We start from the raw sequence: 14264 nt of genomic DNA, 5'->3' as shown, positions 1-14264 counted from the left end.
GACCTCACGATCAATTATTCGAGGTAATTTCGCATCAGAAATGCGGTTGTAAGACAATTATGTTAATTTGCATACTATTTTTTTTAAATTCCCTTATACGATATAAATTATTGTCGCTATATGGTCAGAAGACTTACTAACCAAAATGTGACAAATAAATAATGAGTTGCTCATTACCTTTACCTATCAATGAAGAAATTTTATCCTTGTAATTACGTGAACTACCATTTATTGCGACATCTTCATTTTCTGGCCGAATTTCCAATATTCCGTGAATGATAGTGTGTGGTTGAATTCGCCAATTGTCTTAGCAAAAAAATATATTTCCAGTAAGCCACCTAATGCCCTCAAAATATTTACGTAATATACAGCAGACATTTTCTTTTCACTTACTTACGAAGGATTTACTCCCATGATTGTTGCATAATTGAAATGTGTATCAAAGATGGACTTCTAAAGAAGTCTAGGCAACAGGATAAAAGGAAATGAGTTTAATTGTGGACATTACAGAAGACTCATTATTACGAAGTTCACGGGGCCGAAAAACCAGAGGTTCCTAATAATGTTTAGGAATTGTCGAAAAAAAACTGTACATGATAGACGCAATAAGGGTTAAGAAGTGGAATATGGAAAGGGTGAAAGAAAAACGGGAAACTACACCCATGTCTCGTATAGCGCAATTTCGATTAGCGCAATTTCGATATAGCGCAAAGTCGTTCCTCGGGGAAACATTGCAACGCAGTGTAGCCTAATCAAAAATCTTAAACGCTCTCGTGATAAAACGTGAACTTGCGCTAAGTGCACACGAAATTTCTTTCATTTTACGCATAATAATATTATTGCTTGCCTCAAATCTTCTTTTTTGTTTATATATTAATCGAAATCCATTGCTGTGCAATGGCCAAAAGTATTACTCGTCATTGGGTCCAGATAGCCGGCCTACCAAAGTAATTTATCTCGTCTCCTTAACAGAATGAGTTAATTTAGATCATTAATTAAGCGTGGGGCTAGTGGAAATGAGTTTTTTTAAGCAACACTGGTTGAGACGTAATTTTTGCCGTCATAGGTTATCGGGCGATTGACTTCCAGGTAGAGAGTCTACGCTAAAGCCTTCAAGGTCATCGGTATTCACGGGGGAGAAATGGAGCGGTGGCCGAGTTGCGCATGAATAGCATCAACATATAAGAGGGTCCGCTGTAGAGTCTCAAACACAATAGCTTCGTTCCCTCCCCGCAGTCGTAGGCCCTCTGCGTCTCAAGAATACAGTTCAGCAGTAGAAGGTGATGTCGATAGAGCCATGCAGAGTAAAAACCAAGATAAAATGGCAAAAAATAGGAATTCGGGTAGAAAAATCAAGAATTTATCAAGAAAAACAATAAACCCAGAAGAGAAATTGATATAGGTCAATTGCTTTGAAAATGGAGAACATCAAAGCGATATTGCGCGGAAGTTTAAACGCACGATGCCTTATTCTGAATAAAGACGAAGTTAAAACATCTGTGACCTCAGCCGCATCAACTTCAACCAAGCGGTCTACACATACGGAAAGTTCATAGTGAATCAGTACAAAAAGACGAGAGTGGTAATCGCTCCGAGACATTTAGTGAAAGCTCCGGTTGGTTCCAGAATTTAAACGGCAAGCAGGTATTTTCAGTGCGGCGATATCAGGTGAATCTGCAAGTGTTGATAGCGCAGTCACCACAACATTTTCTGATGAACTCCAAGCTGTGATTGAAAGTGGCTCCTTTCCCCCTCAACTAGTTTTTAGTGTTGACGAGACGATATTCTTTGGGAAAAGAATGCATTCTCGTTCATTCATTTTCAGGGAAGGAAAACCTGGGTCAGGTTTCAAGGCATTTAAAGACTGTTTCACGTAGCTGCTAATGACTCGGAGGACTTCAAATTAAAATGATTTATCATTCTTAAACTCCGCTAGCTATGAAATGGCATTCAAAGTAGCATTTGCCTGTCATTTCGATGAGCGACAAAAGGGCCTGGGTGACACAATAGATGTTTTTAGACTGGTTTGAAAAATTGTCAACTGCCGGCAATGCATTACGAACCCCTGAGATAGCAGATGTTAGCCCACCCGCACGACAGGAGGGAATTTCAAAAGCACGTAAGAATTTTTTTTAACGTGAATAAAAGTCTTCAAATGCGTGCATACTATCTTTAAAGATGTTTTAAACTAATCATTTATATAATTAATGTTTTCTAAGGCTATTTACGGGAATATATAAGTTTTAGAGGAAATTCAATACCAAAGACCTATGCTACCAGGAACGCATCCCTATCTTCTCAATGTTAAAACGCTCTCGTATAACGCAAATTCGTATAGCGCAAAGACCCCAAGGAACGCATCCCTTGCACTATACGAGACATGGGTGTATAGGTTGTAAGTTTTCACAAGCAATAACAGAAGGAAAAGTCCAGGATGAAAACAGCGCTATGACATGGGAAAGAATAAAGAACGGTATGTTGAAGACAACTATAGAAGAAGTAAGATATTATGAAGGAAGAAGACCAAAGAAAGCATGGGTGACAGAAGGAATGTTAGCTAAATTGAAAGAGAGGAGGACATATAAGAATAAGACCAGAGAGTATGCTTGTGCTACGTACAGGAAATTAAACAAAGAGTTTGAGGGTCCAAGGCGGACCCTTCGAAGGATACAACACACCGGGGACGGGAACCAAGCCAGTGGCTTATACGCCCGATCGTCCGGGGAGGGGCTGGAGAGGAGGGAAAAAGGATAGAGGCGCCGCCGCGATGGGAGCCCGTCGACGCCTCTGGGGTAGGATAGGAGCGGAAGGGACGGGATGAGGGAAAAACACCCCAATGCTATTGAAGCGAAAGGGGCCCTACAAATTAGCGAAACCAAGCGTGAGCTATTAATATTCTACCAATCCTAGTGGATTTTCCTATGAGGAAGAAAAATCCATTGATCGAATCATAGAAATTAAACAATGAGCTGAAAAGGGAAACACAGAAGGCGAAATAGAAATGGTTATCAAGTGAATGTGAAGTTGTGGAAGAATTAGAGAGAAAAAAGCCAATATGATTTAATGTATAAGAAGGTAAAGGATATTACATGGGAGGGAAGGAGAGGAAAAGCAAGAATATGAAAGGTTGAAGATGAGGAAGGTAAAATGATACGCGAACAAGTGGAAGTAATGAAGAATCTGAGCTTTTCCCGGTGAATAGCGTGGATGAAAGCTTCTCGGGTTTCCAACCGGGTCAGGGTCTGCATGGTGTAGGCCGACGTTTCGTTGGGAGACTTTCCCAACATCCTCAGGGCTGATGATGCCGTTGTCACGGTGTTTCGATATATATACCCTCCTCCATCACCTAGGTGGTCTCTGATTGGTCTGGGATTTTTCCTCCTTCCTCGTCCTATTTAATGCCAGGTTCCAAGCGCTACTTAGCTGCAGTCCTCGATCTCTATTGATATTGTTGGGGTGAAGATGGATCTCCACGGCTTCTTTAGTTATACGGTCCCAATAGCCCCGTGTTCTTCCAAGTTAGGCAGTTTCTTCCCAGTGGATATTGTGATTTTCCTGGACATAGTGTTCAGCAATGGCCGATTTTTCAAACTGTCCGAGTCGAAGGTGGCGTCGATGCTCCTTCACCCTCGTCTCAATGGTCCTCTCCGTCTCTCCAATATACACTTTACCACATTCGCATGGAATGCGGTAAATGCCGGCTGTCTTGAGACCCTATTGGTCTCTGTGATAAAAACTTTTCCAGAGGATATCACATCGTTCAGTCACATTTTCCATCATGGGGAACACACTTTTGCAGGAAATATTGGTAGTACTCGCAATATTTACTTTAGTGCAATAAAACATTTAAATATGTATTTAAATGTATCATTTCCAGATTAAAAAATTATTATTAGCTGCATTATTATTTTCATTGGTTTTTTCCAGAGGGTGATAAAGTCTGAACAGGCTTTCGCTCCAGTAATGACAAAGAGCAAAGAAATATCGGTAACATGTACGTGCGCTGCGGGAAGGTATCACAAGCCTGGCAGGATACTAATAAAGTTTTAATATAAAATTTTTTACAAATAAAGGGTTCCCGTAGGAAAAAAAAGTGTGAAAACATGTACCCAGCATCACAAATCATAAGATCACACAGTTTAAATAATAATAAAAATATACAATTTTTTGCCAAAAAGTCTAGCCGCAGGGAATTTTCTCTAAAAAATGGTTAGCACAGAATAGGTGCTACGCTATGAGCGCCGCTACAATGCAGGCTGCTAGCAGATAAGAGAGTACCAATCTAGCAGGTAACCACACTGCGGGGTCTTCGGGCCCAAACGGAGGCACGCGTATTGAAATGCGCTCGACGCGGTTATCACCGTCAGCCATCGCGAACACAACACACAAATATTATAAAACACAATCGCATAAATACCCTACACAATCGCTAGAATTATCACTCACGTGGTCCTAATACGATCACGTCGGCGTGGTCACCACTTTAGATGTCTTTAAGGGTTATCTCGGCAGGCGGCGAAATAACTAAGACCTCTATAATTTAGGAACTAACCTGTTTATTTTCGGGATAAAATTACATGCGCAAGTGCGATTGTTGTGCACGGATGCTCGCTGATTGAAAATCACGGTCGCGGGATCAGCAGGTCTCTCTCCTCAAGCTGTCGGGACGCTACTCTCCTGCCAGGGCGCCAAATCCCCCAGGGTCCCGTTACCCTGACGGCGCCAAGGGCCTTCCGCCTGTCTCCCTCCAGGCGGTGCTGCCTTCCGGCAGTGGCGCGCTGCGATTCGAACGCCCGCCACAATTATTAATACCCTATCAAACAAAGGAAACTTTCCGACCTTAGGTAATTTTTATCATTGATTATTAAGAGATGTTTCCCTGAGCTTTGTGCAACATGCATGCATTGGTAAACTCAGACAATGTATAACTCCTGCCTACTCATATAACATCTGGGCTCCTGTGACGTCACGTAGAGTGGCATCGCATGGGTGCCAATCTGGCCTTTTTTAAATGAGGTTAACCCTTTCACTGCTGTGAATGTACTTTTTCTTCCCCCTGCCATGCACTTTTGCAAAAGAACTTCGAAGGGTCCCTAATCCAGGACCCTATCCTCGATTAGCTCACCCTTGCTGGGCCCTATCTTCGACGACCCTCCGAGTGGGGGGGGCCTTCCTCCCCAAAAGTGACAGCACAAACTGCATTTTGAAAATCTATCAATCAATCCGATCATCAAAAAATGATTGTTTACATCGCACCCCAGTCAATCAAGTGTGCCTTTGAACCGTGTTTCTGCGATGAAAAATAAAGATTTTGTTATTAATATTTATGTCCATTATTTCAAATGCAACACTGCGAGAGCTCCGTCCACAACATTCAAACACCTTCCACCATCAAACACATCCTTATAACAACACGTATGGACAGCTTAATCAAACGTTCTGGCCAGCTAATCCCTACTCTCAATACAGTGGACATCAGACTACTTCCCACTCTCACAACAGCAGTAGTCAACAGCAGCCCTGTTCGACGCAGCCAATCATGAACAACGTTGATAGAAATGTCACCGTTGCTGTACCCATAGATTGCGAAACAGTGTCGCAAACACAAAGTCCTCTACAGTTGTCAAATAATTCTACAGCTAATTAGCCCAAAAGCGTGATATTTGACTACGATTTCAGCTAAATGCACGGACTATGTGTAAATATTTTGTCTTCTTTATATGTATATGTGTTAAAATATTACCCAATAAGAGCAGAGCTCCCAGATATTCAACTGTAACTCCGATTCTCAAAGGCAATACCTTAATTTTGGTAAAATGGCCATTTTCCGCTGGTCTGCAGCCAGGTTTTTAGAAAAGTTAACAAAATAGGAATAGAATGAAATGTTAGGAGGCTCAGAGGGTCCAAGACATGGGCCAGCGAGGGTAAGCTCGTCGAGGATAGGATATCGGATTAACGACCATTCAGAGGGTGTGCCACGCCCATCTTGTGACTACCTGCTCCATGGCCGAACGAAATGCATTTTAACCTTTTCACCGCATGTGAGGAGAAGGTTTTCAGAGATTGAACAGCAGTGAAAGGGTTAAAATTGACCACTAACATTCGTCTAATCTGGGATTTCTAATTTTTATATCATTAACACACTAATGGTGGGTAACTAATTGCAATCAATGCCTTTAATTTTTTTTATGAAGGGAACTACCCTATTTATGGTTCTCCAGGGAAATTTCACCAAATTCCAGGTTTATCTCACGTGATTACTGCAATCGATACGAGTTTAAAAATACTCAAAATTACTCAATACTGTGAAGTATAATATTTCTGAATTATTTAAAGTTTCTCATTTAAAGACCCAATTGGAAATAGAAATTTTAAAACTTAATTCATGAATGTCCCTTGGCACCTCAACACATTCTTCATACTTATAAGCTGTATAGGTAATAGTGTGCTTTCACGACGTGCAATTTCAAATGTAATCAATATATCATAAAACATACACGTAGATAAAACAGAAAAAGGGTACAGGTAAAATTGGGAAAATTTTATGTTAAAGGAATTTGAAATACAAAAATAATAAATAATTCCAGGAAATTTCACCCATAATTCCAGATAATCCAAATTTTCCCAGCCACTGGACACCCTGTGACGTTAAAGGTGTATACCTCAATTTTATTCTGCAATTTGTTTGGAGAAAATGCCTAATTCATGAGTAAATGCCATGCCGTTGGGTACATAAAGCTGATCAAGGAAGGCATCAACTGCCTACATGTATAAGCAGTCGTACTGTGATCGGCTCAATTCATATCACTGCATGCAATTGCGGCCAGAGAGAAATTAAGCCAGCGATTAAACGTTACACTCACCAGCGTCAAAAGTAATGTGGAAACTTTGGGTCACTCTGCAACTTTGTCTCCAGAAAGTATGATGACCATGATGAAACCGAACACTCGATGTACAGGCAGGCCCACAGAAGGGTGAAGTACCTCCTCCACTCCGCCTTGAGCCACCATCCAATGAATTTGCAACGATCCTTAAATAAGAGGAAAAATGTTGGCTCCAGTTACTCAATAATATCACCGACACGTTATTGCTACAGACAATCACTATCCGTTCTCACTCAATACAAACATGCAAGAGCCACGGAAAATTGAAGCATAAAAAATAACAATGTAAGCAGTTGTAATCATTCATCAAAGTCATTCATCTCACACATGCCAACATGGGCTACAAAGTTACCATGAAAAGTAAAACACACTTATCCCAAAGATGCTTTTGCATAGGAGCCAACTCTTGAAAAGCGATATTGCGCGGAAGTTTAAATGCACGATGCCTTATTCTGAAAAAAGACGAAGTTAAAACATCAGTGACCTCAGCCGCACCAACTTCAACCAAGCGGTCAACACATACGGAAAGTGCATTGTGAATCTGTACAAAAAGACGAGGAAACGAGACGAGGGTGTTGATCACTCCGAGACATTTAGTGAAAGCTCCGGTTGGTTCCAGAATTTAAACGGCAAGCAGGTATTTTCAGTGCGGCGATATCAGGTGAATCTGCAAGTGTTGATAGCACAGTCACCGCAACATTTTCTGATGAACTCCAAGCTGTGATTGAAAGTGGCTCCTTTCCCCCTCGACTAGTTTTTAGAGTTGACGAGACGGTGTTCTTTTGGAAAATAATGCATTCTCGTTCATTCATTTTCAGGGAAGGAAAACCTGGGTCAGGTTTCAAGGCATTTAAAGACAGTTTCACGTAGCTGCTAATGACTCGGAGGACTTCAAATTAAAATGATTTATCATTCATAAACTCCGCTAGCTGGGTCATTCCATGTCATTTCATCCAGGCATGACACCCACCGACTCGGATTTTGATGACACTTGCCAATTTTCGTCCTTCCATGCAGGAATGAAACAGTGTAAAATATTTCTTGGCTATCTCTAATAGTTTTTTTTTCACGACCATTTGAAGTTTGGGTGAAACTGCAGTTTTTCAATGAATGCGGTCTCCAGAGGCACTTGTACCTCCAGAGGGAAATAATTTGTCTCAGCCATAGTTTTCATCCGATTCTTATGAAAATTTGCAGGTGTACTAAAGAAGTCATGAGAATTCCAAAAACTTATTGAAAAATATCCTAAGGAAAATTGGAAATTCTCTAAACTCGTCTGTTTCATAAGATTTTAGAAAATTTTGCGTCAAAAACATGGTTCTATGAAACATCAAATTTTGACCTGAGGCAATATCTGAATCAAGCTAAATTATTTAAATTATTTTTTCTAATATTCCTTAAGGTATGACCCACCACCTGCAAAAATAAAATTCATGGCTTTTTGCTTGCTTTGTTGTTGAAAAAAATTCTCAAAATTTTATATAAAATAACAAATAAAAAGTAAATTTTTATTTGTTACTTTATACAAAATATTTAGAAAATATACATTTTAAAAAATAATTTTTTTTATAACAAATAAAAAAAAAAATTCTCCAGAGATGTTCAGGAGATGCCTTAAACACATTGAAGTGTATTATTTAAATAATTTTATTTAAATTAGTATTTAAATTTATCCTCTTAATGCACAGTAAGAGTCTAATGTATGTTGATACCAATTTGTCCGTATGCTAAACACTTGAAAAATGGGTAAAATCCAGGAAAAAGCATCATTTCACATTTCTGAGCCATTTTGACTCTTTTCCCCTCAGCTGCCACAAGCCAAGTATTGTTATTAAAAAAATTGTATGAACAAGAGCCACATTCACTAGGCTACATGTTTGGTCTTAGATTTACTGACCAATATTTCAAATATATCCTCATGAAGGTATGGATACTCTTATACATATTGTCTTACAGTACGTGTCCAAAATCCCTCTCACGGGGGCAGAAAAAAAAGTAAAACCTGAAATACTCATAGTGGCAGTCAAAACACCACCATTTTTATTTCACAGTATATTGGAGCACATATTAACCTTCAATTAAAAAAAAAATTGGATGAGTTAACTGCTCTGCCTTTTGGTGATAATTCTGAAAATATGAAGTAATGTTTTTGAGCTAAAAAAATCGGTTAATTAACAACTGTTGACATCATTTTGGCTAACATAACAATGCAAGGGGAATAAAAGACATTACTAAGGAAGCTATGCACTTGGATAGACAAGGGGTCAAAATTTCATTCAAATATATTATGTGGTTTCTGAGTTATGACTTTTTACCCTGTGCCCTGCACTCTGGAATTTGACTCCCACTAGCGCCACTTCTGAGCAAACATCTCAAACTTTGACTCCTCATATCTTGCAAACTATGAGAGTGAGAGAGGAAATATTTTACATGGGTCATTAGATAGGTGATAGTAGCTAGTGACAAAAATTTCATAAAAATCCGAGGCGGTGGGTGTCATTTTGAAAATTTCTGGGTGATTTGACGTGGAATGACCCGATGGGTCACTTTGACATTTGATAATGTACATTCCTGTGATGTCAATACATCTGGATATGAAATGTATTTGGTCTTTGGACTCAGATTAAAAGATATGTAGAATGTAATAGTGTACAATGAATCATGCAGTTTTTTTTTAACTCCCTCTGCTCGAATAGTCCTGATAGCACGAAATTAGCAGTAAGTGGGGGAGTACATTCACATGATCGCCTTTGTGTCTCCTACTCTAAGAACCAGTAGCATACACTATAGTGAGATAATGCATGATCTAATATTGTTTAATCATGAGTACTAGCTTATATGTCCTCTAAATTGTGTAAATTCTAGGTGCCTTGAAAAAGAGCCATTTTTTCACGTGAACATGAACGAGTATTTTTTTTACTAAAAGGAACGCCGGACTCAGGATTTTTTTTCATCAGGATCTTTGCTCATACATTAGTGATTACTTTAAACTAAACCATGAGTCTGTATTCGCATGGCCTTTCCCTGTGGATGCTGATAATGAAAAATAGTGCAAGGGAGATTTTTTTGTAAACTTTATTTTTTTGCAGCTGAATTACTTCATGCAGTGAATATTTAATGATTATAGTGGGATCATTGTGGACCACTTAGCATTAGGAAAAAAAATCATGGCTTTTCATCTCACAGGAATGGAGTTATGGATGAAAATAAAAATCACCATGTGTTGCACGTTGCGGCACTTTAGGGGTCACGCCCAAATTTCAATTGCTCATATTGCATTACCAAATGACAATTGGAGGATAAAATTGAACACAATTTCTAATCATACCAAAATGTATGACCATGGTAAGTTTCATGAAAATCCGAGTCGGTGGGTGTCATTTGGTCAAAATATTGGTTGATTTGACATGGAATGACCCAGAGGGATTTAAAGTTTTGACCAATTGTTTCAGTATTCTATTTTTTACAGTTAATAGCAAGATTAAATCAACAAATTTATATCCTTGATATTATACAGCAACTAAAATAAACAAGTTTACTTTCATAATTTCAAGTTGATTCTTCAATACCATTGCAGAGGAGCCAACTCATGAAAAACGAGAAGGAATGTGAGATGCTAAAACTACTGATTAAATACGACCCAGAAGCTAATTGTCAAATCCAAGAATAAACCGTCATCAAAGTCATGTATAAAAGATTAGTACCTAGCTGGCAACTCTGCCCTAGGCAAATCGCGATGCTTGGTGCCACGAGAAACAACTTGCTCAATTGGCGGAATGTAACTTTCGCTTGTCAGCAAACCCAGTTAAACCATACCACAAAAATCCACATAACTCCTAAAATGAGGGAAGAAAGGAATTTCAAAATTAAGGATCAATGACACACCGACATTGCACAGTAGCTAAATACACAGCGATATATTAGTCACCTTGGGTCACAAAATAAACTATGTAACATAAACTAACTAGCATTCTTAGAAATGTCAAATTCACACCAAGCAACGATCGCAAACATTAAAACACACTAAGGAAGACAAGAAACAAAATAGAGGTGCGGACACACATACGTACGAAGACAATACAATTAAGGCGGGCAATCATACGATATAGTACGAAATTTATCTACAGGTTACTCGAAACATACAAATCAACTTCATTAACCAATCCAACAATAAAATCCGCACCCAATAAATACTTACCAAATTATAACTTCATTGGAGACAGGTGTACATCCCACCCGTCGCCTTTATCACCACTGACAAAATTGGCGTGTCACATTCCGACGACCCTCAGAATGTCTGGGGAGGATTATATAACCACGTCTGTAACATCTGCAACAATCCTAAAATTGGAGAGAAAAACGTACTGAACATTGTGGCCCAATGAACAGACCATGACACCGCGCTTAGACACAATAAATACACTACTACGCATTGCACACATGTGGTCGCGGAAGATTGCGTCAATATAACTGCATTGACAGGTAAAAATTCGAAAAAAAATCAGTAGATACACGTCCACTTAAAGTAGTGAAAAGGTGACTTTTCTCTAATTAATCCTTTCAAAGACGCCTTATGTTCGCACTGTTGTCACATAAATACAAAGCTTCAAGTATGCCAAGATACCACATGAAGGGATGCCAAATCATTCAAATGATGATGAAAACATCCAGGACTATCCAGCTAAGAAGTGAAACTGGCGACGAAGTGCCAAAAACCAACTACATTGACAATTGCTAATACAATATGTAAAATTTAATACATACACGGCCCAAACGCAATTCAGAACACTTGCACTGTCTTGCACATTTCCGTCGTCACTTGAGTGATGGCTAGTGATGGGTCGATCATGAACGATTCGATCAAAAAGATTGAATCACTAGGTGAATCAAATGACTCATGATTCATTTCGTTAAACAAGTCGATCATCAATCATCAATCACTCCGACTTCCGGTTTCATATCAATCATCTCGGTTTCCGGTTTGATTCAAAATTTGGAACGACCGATGCTTAATCTCTTTTCGTCAGGGCAGAAATAGTTGTGATAAAATTAAATACTATGTTATGAAGAACTGAATACTTGTGTAATCTTTTTCTTAAATGTTTTCCAGCAGTTATCAGAATTAATAACACCAATACACGTAAAAGGAAAATATTAAGATGACTCCTGTAGGAGAACGTTAAGAAGTAGAAGTTAAAGCTGGTTATATTTTATTGTGCCGTTCATAAAATTATCCTGCAGATCAGATTCATGCATAGTGTGTGGTGTATTTTGTGTTATATTTTGATCAACTATAGTTAGAAATTATTTTATTAGTGTTAAGAAACTGTGGCAGTTTCGCCTTCCCAAATATTTTCATGACACTGCTTCCTTCATTTTTGCAATCTAATTTACTCATCTAGGAATTCACAATTAAAATAGTATATGAAATGATAAAATGGATAGCAATCAGCGTTACCAATGCTCTTAGCAGATGAGGCAGTATTTATTCGATTATTCAAAGTGATTTATTACATCCATTGATTGAGTCTTTTCGATCTTGATTCCTTTTGAGTCTTTTCGATCATGATTCCTTTTGAGTCTTTTCAATCATGACTCCTTTGAGTCTTTTCGATCATAGTGATTGAATCTTGATTTGAGTCTTTTCGATCATAGTGATTGAATCTTGATTTGAGTCTTTTCGATCATAGTGATTGAATCAATTGATTGAATCACTTATGTGACTCGAGTCAAAATGATTGAATCACTAAAATGATCGACTTTGCCCATCACTAGTGATGGCGGGATCTCGGGGTGAGGACAGTGATGCGCGCGCATCCCTTCCCCACTGAACCAGGGAATGTATCGGAAGGATCGGAAGTAACTAGACACTCCACGGATAAACGCATGGGTATACGCGGCACGTGTTGCTAAACTTTAGGCACAAGTTGGCAGCACGGTACGCGGCGGATTTTCAAATGTTACTCCCAAGTGCCGGGTCTACACTAGTAACTTAAGTGACTACTTAAGTTGGCTCTGTACTTAAGTTGGTAGTGTAGGTGTCACCAGCTTCATTTAAGTACACCTCCACTTAAGTCATCTTAGAACCCAACTTAAATTGCGTTGGCAACTGTTTCCGCACCGTTGAAGCTCTTCAAGTGTTGTAAATGGCACATAATACCCATCTCACTCCTGAATCATCCCGTTGATTATGTTCTAAGTTGTGCTGTATTCTATGATGTGGTTATTGAGCGTTCTATTTCGTTAGTTAATTTCTAGTGTTGGGGTTATTAATTCGACGAATTTACTTTGTGGTGTTTCTCATCTTATTGTTGGTTTTATTTCCGTGAAAACTAATTGCTATGTTGCTATATGCCTGTTGCTCACGGTGAAACTCGAAGAAACGTTTTAAGGAATTTTAAGACTGGCAATGAGACGACGGCAGAGGATCCGGTAAAACAGTTTATTTTCCATGGTGTCATAATCGAAAATAACGTAAACGAATGCACTCAGTAACTTCCCACACACTGTTATTGAAACTATTGCATAGGACTTTAATGTTAGTCCTAGGGATGCCGAGATGTGGCGATTTCATTGGACGTGGGAGGAATTAATGGTTTAATTAATGGTTGAAATTTAACATCAATGGTTTTAATAAAGCAGTGGAATTTGACTAGCAATAAGTGTTTTTGTTTACGTTATGAATATGTCATTCCACGAAGTCACGCTCAGTAATAGGGAAATTGCATACTTTTTATAAACAGTATGCTGATATACTACAGTAAACACTTAGTGCCGCAATATACTTTTTTCCGCTTAAAATTCAGTTTATACCCTAGAAAATGACTCCCAAAAGTCGCCCGAATTTCGCGGGCTAAAAAATACCGCCCCCACTAATCTTTGGCTGTGACGTCATAGTTCAGTACGAGTCCAAGATCCAAGCCCAGTAACTGCAGGTTTGGAAGAGCCACGTTGCGTTTAAAGGAGAACATGGGTGGAATAAGGAAAAATTACAAGTGGTGCATTGTTCCTCTGTGCAATAACACCCCAGAAAAAATTTTCGTGTGCATTCCCACGGAGGAAATTAGAAGAAAAGCCTCGATGCATGCCGTCTGTCGGGATGAGCGTTACGGAAAAATAAGAGTATAATAAACGGAATGATAAACCCTTGTGCTATGTGAGCGAAGATAAATTTAATATAAATAATATTTCCATATTTCATTGACTGAATAACTTGAAACTGAGATTTTTCGATAATTCGGCCGCCGTAGAATAAAAACTCAACTTCCGAACAAAAATCGAGATAGGTGTTTCTCGATGGTTACGATGGACTCAAATTATTAAGGCACTTGTTTAATTTCAGTTACGGAAGGACATAGAAAATTCCATGATGTTTAAAAT

At 38.8% G+C, this 14264-nt stretch overlaps 1 long non-coding RNA gene across 1 annotated transcript in view; it reads right to left on the bottom strand.

The window, feature by feature from the left end:
- LOC124173374 overlaps positions 1 to 11715 on the bottom strand; it is a 72319-nt gene extending 60604 nt beyond the window's left edge. The window contains exons 1-3 of the long non-coding RNA XR_006868534.1: positions 11649 to 11715; positions 11083 to 11225; positions 6864 to 7030 (exon numbers count right to left, since the gene is read on the bottom strand). This is a non-coding gene — a long non-coding RNA (uncharacterized LOC124173374). The remainder of the gene's footprint in view (positions 1 to 6863; positions 7031 to 11082; positions 11226 to 11648) is intronic.
- Positions 11716 to 14264: the final 2549 nt, after the last annotated feature.

The sequence above is a fragment of the Ischnura elegans genome, unplaced genomic scaffold, assembly GCF_921293095.1.
Source record: "Ischnura elegans unplaced genomic scaffold, ioIscEleg1.1, whole genome shotgun sequence".
Lineage (NCBI taxonomy): Eukaryota > Metazoa > Arthropoda > Insecta > Odonata > Coenagrionidae > Ischnura > Ischnura elegans.
This window is presented reverse-complemented; position numbering and strand designations above follow the sequence as displayed.